The following is an 8,657-nucleotide window of genomic DNA, read 5'->3' on the forward strand; positions in this document are numbered from 1 at the left end:
AGTGTACGTAGTAACTTACACCGCAATTTGATATACAATACAGTTACATATCACATTACAAACGGAAAAATGTTGACTCACAATCTCATAAAGATGACTGTGTCGAACCATCACTCAGAATTGTGGTACTTGTTCATGATCTAAGGTGCACGGTATTACACTAGTGCCACAAATCTCGCAGACATTAGCCATTTGAACCTAAAATAGTCACATTCAACTGTGTTAGAACACATCAAATATTAGTTTAGTACATACAAAATATAAAGTAAATATGCTACCTTGGAGTACTCGTGAATTTTTCTTGATAGAAGGCAAGCAACCAGTTTGTGTGATACACTCTTACCTCCGATAATCCACTTCTGAGCCCTGGCTCAGCTGCACCTGCCCTGTCGAAAAAAAAATCAAATCAAATACTAGAAAAAAATCAAAAAACAAATTGTGTGGTAAATAAATTGATGCTGTCCGCTCCAATTTTCAACTCATTTGGATATCTGAGTAGCTCTCGGCAAAAAAGAAAAATTCAGGGTCTGTAAAATGGGTTAGTATTCACGCTCTGTTCTGACCCAATTTATCTTTTTGCCGAGAGCTGCTCAGATGTCCATATGAGTTGAAAATTGGACAAGACCTCACGGATAAATTTATTTATCTACCACACAAAAATTGGATTTTTTTGAATTTTTCTAGGATTTATATTTATTTTTCTGACCGGGTGCAAATGAGCCTGGGCGCCGAAATGCAACACTCTCTTACCTCTCACCCTGCGCAGCGTTGTTGTCTCTATTTATACTTAGGCATATATGATTACGTGTGGTTCAAACAAAAATAGGTTGTCTGGCTTATCATTCATTTAGCATACGGAATGGTTGGCAATGAATGAAGCATGCATACCCCTAGTGTGGCGATAGTAGGCTACGTGCTATTTATAGTGAGAATGTTTGTGGCTATTAGTTACTTCTATTTATAGTGAAACGGGTTGCGGCTAAAATGTTTGTGGTTTAACATATACTAACTAAAAGTGGATTAGGTGGTTTAACATATATTTAGGATACGGAATTGAGTATGTGGTTTAACATATATTAACTAAAAATGGTAGGCAATGAACGAAGCAAGCCTCTGGTGTGACAACACGAGGCTAGGTGCTTGTTACAAGGTTGAGGTCACTTGCAAAGAAATATGTGTAGATCTGCAAGATGACTTTATGAAGTGGGCGGTCGTTTCGCGATCTTATCATGCTTAGCGTATCCCTTGTTGGGGAAGGGCCGAGTTCATGCATGTGGTCCACTTGCCCATCGATCTGGACGGCACCGTTCAGCTTGACATGAACCTGTGAACGCGGGGGGGGGGGGGGGGGGGGGGGGGGGGGGTCATATTTCCATGGTCCAAATTGGGTTCAAATTGCCACGGAGTTTGGGATGCAAACCGGGAAGGCCTTCATATGATTTCTTGACGAGCCTCAGGAGCTGGACATCAAGAGCAAAATCTATCTATGGTCGCGCTATTCATCACTTTGGTTGAGGAATAGTTATTCTTCACTCCTCTCTATTTTATCATCAATGCATCGTAATTTTACGTTCCATAAATTTTGTCTTATTTCCGACGTAAAAAGAGACCATAAGAAAATATATAATCGCCGTAAAAAATATTTTATGTTACGTAAAATTACAAACGTAAAAACATAGTCTAAAATACACATAAACTACAAATTTTCTTGTCTTATGACCTATATTTTTATTTTTTTATGTCAAATTTTACGTAGTGAATCAATAGGAATGTAACTATTTGAATTCTAAACGTAATTTAATTATGAAATGATCGTAAGATTACCTCGGGTGAAGAATAACTTATTCTGCACCCTGAATGATGAATAGTAACACTATATATATATCTATAGGGTGGGTCTATTATGATAACACTCTTAAGAGTCTTATTCTGCACACCGAATCGCTTATTCTGCTAACACCTCTCTCCGTACCGCACCGCGAACCGAACCACCCCACTGCCACTAACAAAGCCCACCCCCAGCTCCCGCACGACACCCACCTCCCTCTTCCCCCAATCCAAACCCCCACCTCCCTCCACCTTCTACCGGCGCCGCCGCCGCCAGAGCACCACCTCACCTTCTCCCACCTTTCCCCCGCCTCGCCCCCACCTTCCTCCACCGCGCCCACCCCGGCGAGCCCCGCCGCGCCACGGCTCCACCACCCCCGACCTTCTCCCCTTCCAACCCCGCACCGTCGGATCCCCGCCCCACCACCCCGCCGCACCGGATCCATGCCCCACCAGACACCCGCGACGCCCCGCCGCCGGATCCAGCCCCTCCGGTCCACCCCCTCCGGCCAGCACCACTGCCTCCTTCCCATCCATGGCGATCGCCCCGCCACAGCAACCTCTCCCTATGCTGGATTCGGTGGGATCCGCCTCTATCGCGTCCCGCCTGGACCCCCGCCGCTGCGGCCGGGGCAGCTCCCCCGTCCGGCCTCCTCCCCATCCTGGACTTGACGGCTGATGGGTCCAGGTCGCTCACGCCTCTGGTGGCTCCTGGGCGAGAGGACTCTCTGCAGTTCGGTGGCGCTCGTGGTGCAGCTCGGTGGCAGTGCAACTCGGTGGCGCTCGTGCGTGCAGTGCGTTCGGTGAGTGCATGCGTTTCAGTGCATCTCGTATTGACCCCGACCACGATCCTCCATCGCCGTCCGTCTCATCCTGCCCCTCCTGACCGCGCGACCCTGGATCCGGGCAACCAGGCCTGCGCGCCATGCCACGCGCGGCCCGCTGGACTTCGACCGCTGGGGGTGTGGTGGTGGTGGGCTGCAACTTCATCTCCCTTATGCCCGCAGGTGCCGCCATGGGCATCTCAATCTTGTCTCCCATCACCGGCATTCAGTTGAGGATAGGGCGCCGCCGGCTTGCAGTTCGCTTGGTTCCCCACGCTGTGGTGCGGTGCTGTGGTAGATAGATAAATTTATTCGTGAGGCCCTCTCCAATTTTCAACTCATTTGGATATCTGAGCAGCTCTCAGCAAAAAAGATAAATTGGGTCAGAATAGTGCGTGAATAGTAACCCATTTTATAGACCTCGAATTTGTCTTTTTTGCCGAGAGCTACTCAGATGTCCAAATGAGTTGAAAATTGGAGCGGACAGCATCAATTTATCTACCACACAAATTTTTTTGGATTTTTTTCTAGTATTTGATTTTTTTTCGACAGGGCAGGTGCAGCTGAGCCAGGCTCAGAAGTGGATTATCGGAGGTAAGAGTGTATCACACAAATTGGTTGCTTGCCTTCTATCAAGAAAAATTCACGAGTACTCCATGGTAACATATTTACTTTATATTTTGTATGTACTAAATTAATATTCGATGTGTTCTAACACAGTTGAATGTAACTATTCCGGGTTCAAATGGCTAATGTCTGCGTCGTTTGTGGTACTAGTGTAATACCGTGCACCTTAGATCATGAACAAGTACCACAATTATGAGTGATGGTTCGACACAGTCATCTTTATGGGATTGTGAGTCAACATTTTTCCGTATGTAATGTGATATGTAACTGTATTGTATATCAAATTGAGGTGTAAGTTACTACGTACACTAATTATGTGTAGAATATACCTTGCCGAGGCGTTAAGCAATTTAGGTACTACATCGAACAACGCTATTTCACAGCCGAAACTTCTCATGGATCAAGCTACAGGATGTGTGTGAGAGATAATGGAGATAGAATTCGTATAAGTGGCATTGGATGAGATTGCTTTTGCTACGACGACGATATAAGAAGAGGAGACACGATATATTTTTGCTACAACTGTAGAAATTTTGTGATATATATGTCCCTAATACTTCCAAATGGTGAACCAAAGGATATAATTAGTAAGTACATATTGTTTTATATTAGTTTTTTTTAGTAATACTTTTATATAATTAACAATTGTTCAATTTTTTAAATTCATAAATATGACGTATTTGTCGAAGGAGAAAGACATGTTGCATACAGCAACGAGTTTAACCTAACACAAAGGCAACGCAACAACATGCACACTATATTACAGACGAATGAGGACTATCCTGCGCAGATCCATTGCTTTAAAGCTTCAGACATGTCTGGTAATCATTTGGTAAGTAATATACAATATGTAAAATGCAATCTCATCACTTCACATTTTAATAAAATTTATCCTTTTTTAATGCTGGTAATACATAGATCAATAGGTTGGGAGCCTTGCTCTACAACAATATGGTTCAGTTTTACTGTAAATGAGCCGACAAACACAACAATCAACAGAAGTTGAATATCATGTTAAAAGAGATGACCGTCTCAAAATTAGCAGTCCTTTATGGAGTAATTTTGTAAGTCAACATGAGATAGATGTTGAGGGGTGGGTAGTAATACTTGTTATTCCTGAAAACAATAGGCAAGAAATGAGTTGATATTCAAATCTATTACGCCAGTTGGAAGCCAAGTATTAAGTTCTGATGAAGATTTCGATTCGGAAGATGAAGACTAGAACCATTGATTTTTTTTAGATTTTGTTAGAATAAGTTCTTTTTTTAACCATGTATTACAATAATTTATATAATTTTGTACAAGAAGTTCTTTTTTAACTGCATATTACAATGATTTATATAATTTTTTAGAATAGGGTCTTTTTTAAAGTAAGTATTACAATGATTTATATAATTTTTAGAGTGCGTATTACAATGATTTATATATTTTTTGAGTATGTGTTCTACATCGACCAATAATATAGAGTATGGATAGCCAAAGAATTTGGGCATGGATAGTCAAAATTGTTGCGAAACAGAAATTAATCAATGTTTCGTGATATTTTAGACACTCCTTTGAAGCCCTGTTAATCAATTCATCTACAATCTATATGTTTTTTGTGAATATATTAATTTCATTTCTATCAAGGTGGTTCATAGAATCCTCTTGGCAAAGAGTGCCAATTTCGTATAGGCCATGGCGGATGAGGGCAACCGTGGCGAGGGGTGCCAATCTACATTATTTTTGCTTCTCCTAACATGTGCTATAGAGTAATCATGTCCAAACTTAAGTAGTTGTTTCCCTTCCTCAACTAAACAACCACTCAAGATCTATTTGGCATGTCATCTACAGTCTATATTAACGTGCATATAAACACTAACATTAACCTACATTCTAACACAAATCAAATTTAATTACCTGCACACTGTTGGAGCACGATGCGGGCGACGGATTGGTGGCCTCGATTGAGGAGGCATTGCCTGGCAGCGGTGGTGTCAGCCCTCTGCTGCTGGTGGAGGCCATCGTGTTAGGGGAACATGAAGGAAAGCAGCCTCTAGGGACGAAGGCCTCGACGGACGAGGACGGCCTCGACGGACGAAGACGGTCACGATGGCGGACGGCGGCCGTGGTGGACGATGGCACAGGCGAACGAGGGCGGTCATGGCGAGGGGGCTACGAGGGAGGATGGGGGCCGCAACGGAGAAGGGCGGCCACGGTAGAGGACGGGGGCGGTTGCGAGAGGGGCTGGCCATGGTGGAGGACATCGGTGGCGGCAAGAGGAGCGGGCTGCGACGGAGTAGGGCGGGCGCGGTAGAGGACAGCGACAGGGTTGGGCCGGATTTAGAAGAGTGGAGAGAGTTTGAGTTTCCAGATGCGGTTTTGAATGGAAATTGAATCGGCACTAGGGCCGGCAATAACAGTGACATGTATGGCAAATGCCCGCCACGGCAAATAGCAACGGCTGGCACTCGAAACTTCCTATTACATACAACCTACTTGGCAATTTTTTGGGGTTAAAAGTTCTTCTGGCGGGCAGTACATACTACCCGCCAGTGCTAACTTCTGGATATATAAAATCTATGTCTTTGTGGCAGGCAGTACGTACAGCCCACCACTGTTAGCTCAAGTTGCAGTGGCGGGTGCATATAGTTGCCCGCCACTACTCACTTTTAGCATGCGGGCACACCTGGGGGAGCATATATACTTGTGGTGGGTCATATTTACTGCACGCCGTTTCTATTGCATCTGCAGTGGAGAGAGCTGTTTTGTACCCACCACCGCTAGTTTTTGAAATTAGTCGTGGCGGGTGCTACGCAGTGCCCGTCACTCATTTGAGTTCACCTATAAGGCTTTTTCCAGTAGTGTCATGTAGTCATGTTTAATTTTTTTAAAGTACAGAGAAAATACACAATTGGCAAATGAATTAACATTGACTTTCTTAACATACGATCTCTCTACAAATCCTAGAAAAAAATGTGCACCACATGTGCACTAGCTCCTAGATGCGAGTCACCCATAGATTTTTTCGAAAAGGGGCGCTTTATTACTTAAAAGGTTTAAGTAACACCCGGCCTCTGCATAACTAAGATGCACACAGCCAATAATGTCCTCACGACAAGCGAATAATAAAATAAAAAAGCAAGGCAAAATACAAAGAAAAATGTATATTTGTATAGCGCCTAAATCGTCGGTGGCCCAATCCTAAGATCATGCTGCTACCCATGTTGGGTAAAAGTATCCCTCGCCGTTGGCTCCAATCGTGTACACACCTCCGTAAACAGGTCTCGATTCTCCACTTGTTGTAGAGAGGACCATAAATGAAGCGTCCCAGTACATCTGTAGATAACCTGCATAAACGAAGTACTTTTATCGTTAAAAATCTTATCATTTCTACATAGCCAAAGCGACCAAATCACCGCAAGCGCTCCCACCATAAGTAGAATTCTGAACTTGTGATCAATCCCATGTAACCAGTTGCCAAATATATTAGCAACACTACAAGGAGGGTACAAGCCAGAAACTATTTGGATGACTGACCATATAGAACGAGCCAATTTACATTGGAAGAACAAATGTTTTATTGTCTCATCATGCGGACAAAATACACATTGCGTACTTCCATGTCAATTCCTCTTAATAAGGTTATCTTTAGTAAGAATGACTCCGCGACGAAGATTCCATGCAAAGATTTTATTCTTAAGAGGTATCTTCATCTTTCAGATCTTCTTATTATTATCAACTGGCACGTCAGACTAAATCAAAGCTCTATACATAGACTCCACTGAAAATTGCCCATTCCCATGTAGGTTCCAACGAAATAAATCGGACCCCTGTGACAACTGTACCGTGGATAATCGTTGAAGTAATATGTTCCACGATAGGAGTCTAGGTCCAATTAAATCCCTTCTGAACGTCACATTGGGCGGAAATGATTCCAAAACCTTGGCAATAGTATCACCCTTGTGACGTACAATATTGTATAGAGCTGGATATTGTTCCCGGAGAGTAGCATTACCTAACCACTTATCCTCCCAGAATCTAATTTCCGAGCCATTCTTAATTGAGAAGGACCCATAGCGGAAGAAATATTTCTTTGTTGCCATTAATCCCGCCCAAAAATGAGAGTCCCCAGGCTTCCAGTATACCTGGGATATCGCGTAGAACCCACATATTTTCTCCTAAGGAGGGTTTGCCATACACCATCTTCAGTGAACAACTTAAATAACCATTTGCCAAGGAGGGCCCTATTCTTAACCTCAAGGTCATGAATTCCCAACCCGCCTTGGTCCTTGGGACGGTAAACCACACTCCATTTAGCCAGCCGATATTTCTTTCTCTCGCTATCTCGTTGCCAAAAGAATATTGATCGAAAGTAATCCAATCTATGTAAAACTCCTTTCGGCAATTGGAAGAAGGAAATCATATATAGTACCATGTTACTTAGTACTGAATTTATGAGGACCAACCTCCCACCCAGAGATTGCAGTTTACCTTTCCAACTGCTAAGCCTTTTTTGTAGTCTCTCCTCGACGTGTTTCCATTCAGCATTTGTGAGTCTTCGATAATGTATCGGTATACCCAAATAAGTGGTCGGAAACTAGCCCAACCCGCATCCGAACAGGTCGGCATACAGATGGGCCTCGTCTTGAGCCTCGCCAAAACAAAACAATTCACTTTTATGGAAATTTATCTTAAGCCCTGAGAGTTGCTCGGATGCTGATAAAATTAATTTCAGATTTCTTGCTTTCTCGAGGTTATGATCCATAAAGAGAATCGTATCATCGGCATATTGAAGGATAGAAAGACCACCATCCACTAGATGATTCACTACCCCATCAATTTGGCCATCAACCTTGGCACGCTCAGTCACGACCGCTAACATATCCGCCACTATATTGAATAGCATGGGCGATATTGAGTCACCTTGTCGCAATCCTTTCTTTGGTTGGAAATAGTTGCCAACATCATCATTGACTTTAATGGCAACACTACCTCCAGCCACAAAACTATGGATCATTGCGCGCCACTCTGCAGAAAATCCTTTCATTCTGAGAGTCTGTTGAAGAAAAGACCACTTGACTTTGTCGTAAGCCTTTTCAAAGTCAATTTTAAGAACCACCCCATTCAGTTTTTTCCGATGCAATTCATGAACTGTTTCGTGAAGGACAACAACCCCATCTAGGATGTTCCTGCCTTGCATAAAAGCAGTTTGAGAAGGACGAACCACATGTCCAGCAACCGAATTGAGCCTAATAGTCGCTACCTTAGTGAAGATTTTAAAGCTAACATTAAGGAGGCATATTGGACGATATTGTTGTATCCTTTCAGCCTCATTAACCTTAGGTATTAAAATAATTTCACCGAAGTTTAAGCGAAACAACTCTAGTTGACCAGCAT

At 43.2% G+C, this 8,657-nt stretch overlaps 1 long non-coding RNA gene across 1 annotated transcript; it reads right to left on the reverse strand.

The window, feature by feature from the left end:
- Positions 1–275: 275 nt before the first annotated feature.
- LOC147966404 (uncharacterized) lies at positions 276–885 on the reverse strand. Its single transcript, XR_015608908.1, has 2 exons — positions 707–885; positions 276–386 (listed from the first exon to the last, which is right to left on the reverse strand). It is a non-coding gene; the product is annotated as an uncharacterized LOC147966404 (long non-coding RNA).
- Positions 886–8,657: the final 7,772 nt, after the last annotated feature.

The sequence above is a fragment of the Triticum urartu genome, chromosome 6A (genome assembly GCF_056163025.1).
Source record: "Triticum urartu cultivar PI428250 chromosome 6A, HENAU_Tu73, whole genome shotgun sequence".
Taxonomy (NCBI): domain Eukaryota; kingdom Viridiplantae; phylum Streptophyta; class Magnoliopsida; order Poales; family Poaceae; genus Triticum; species Triticum urartu.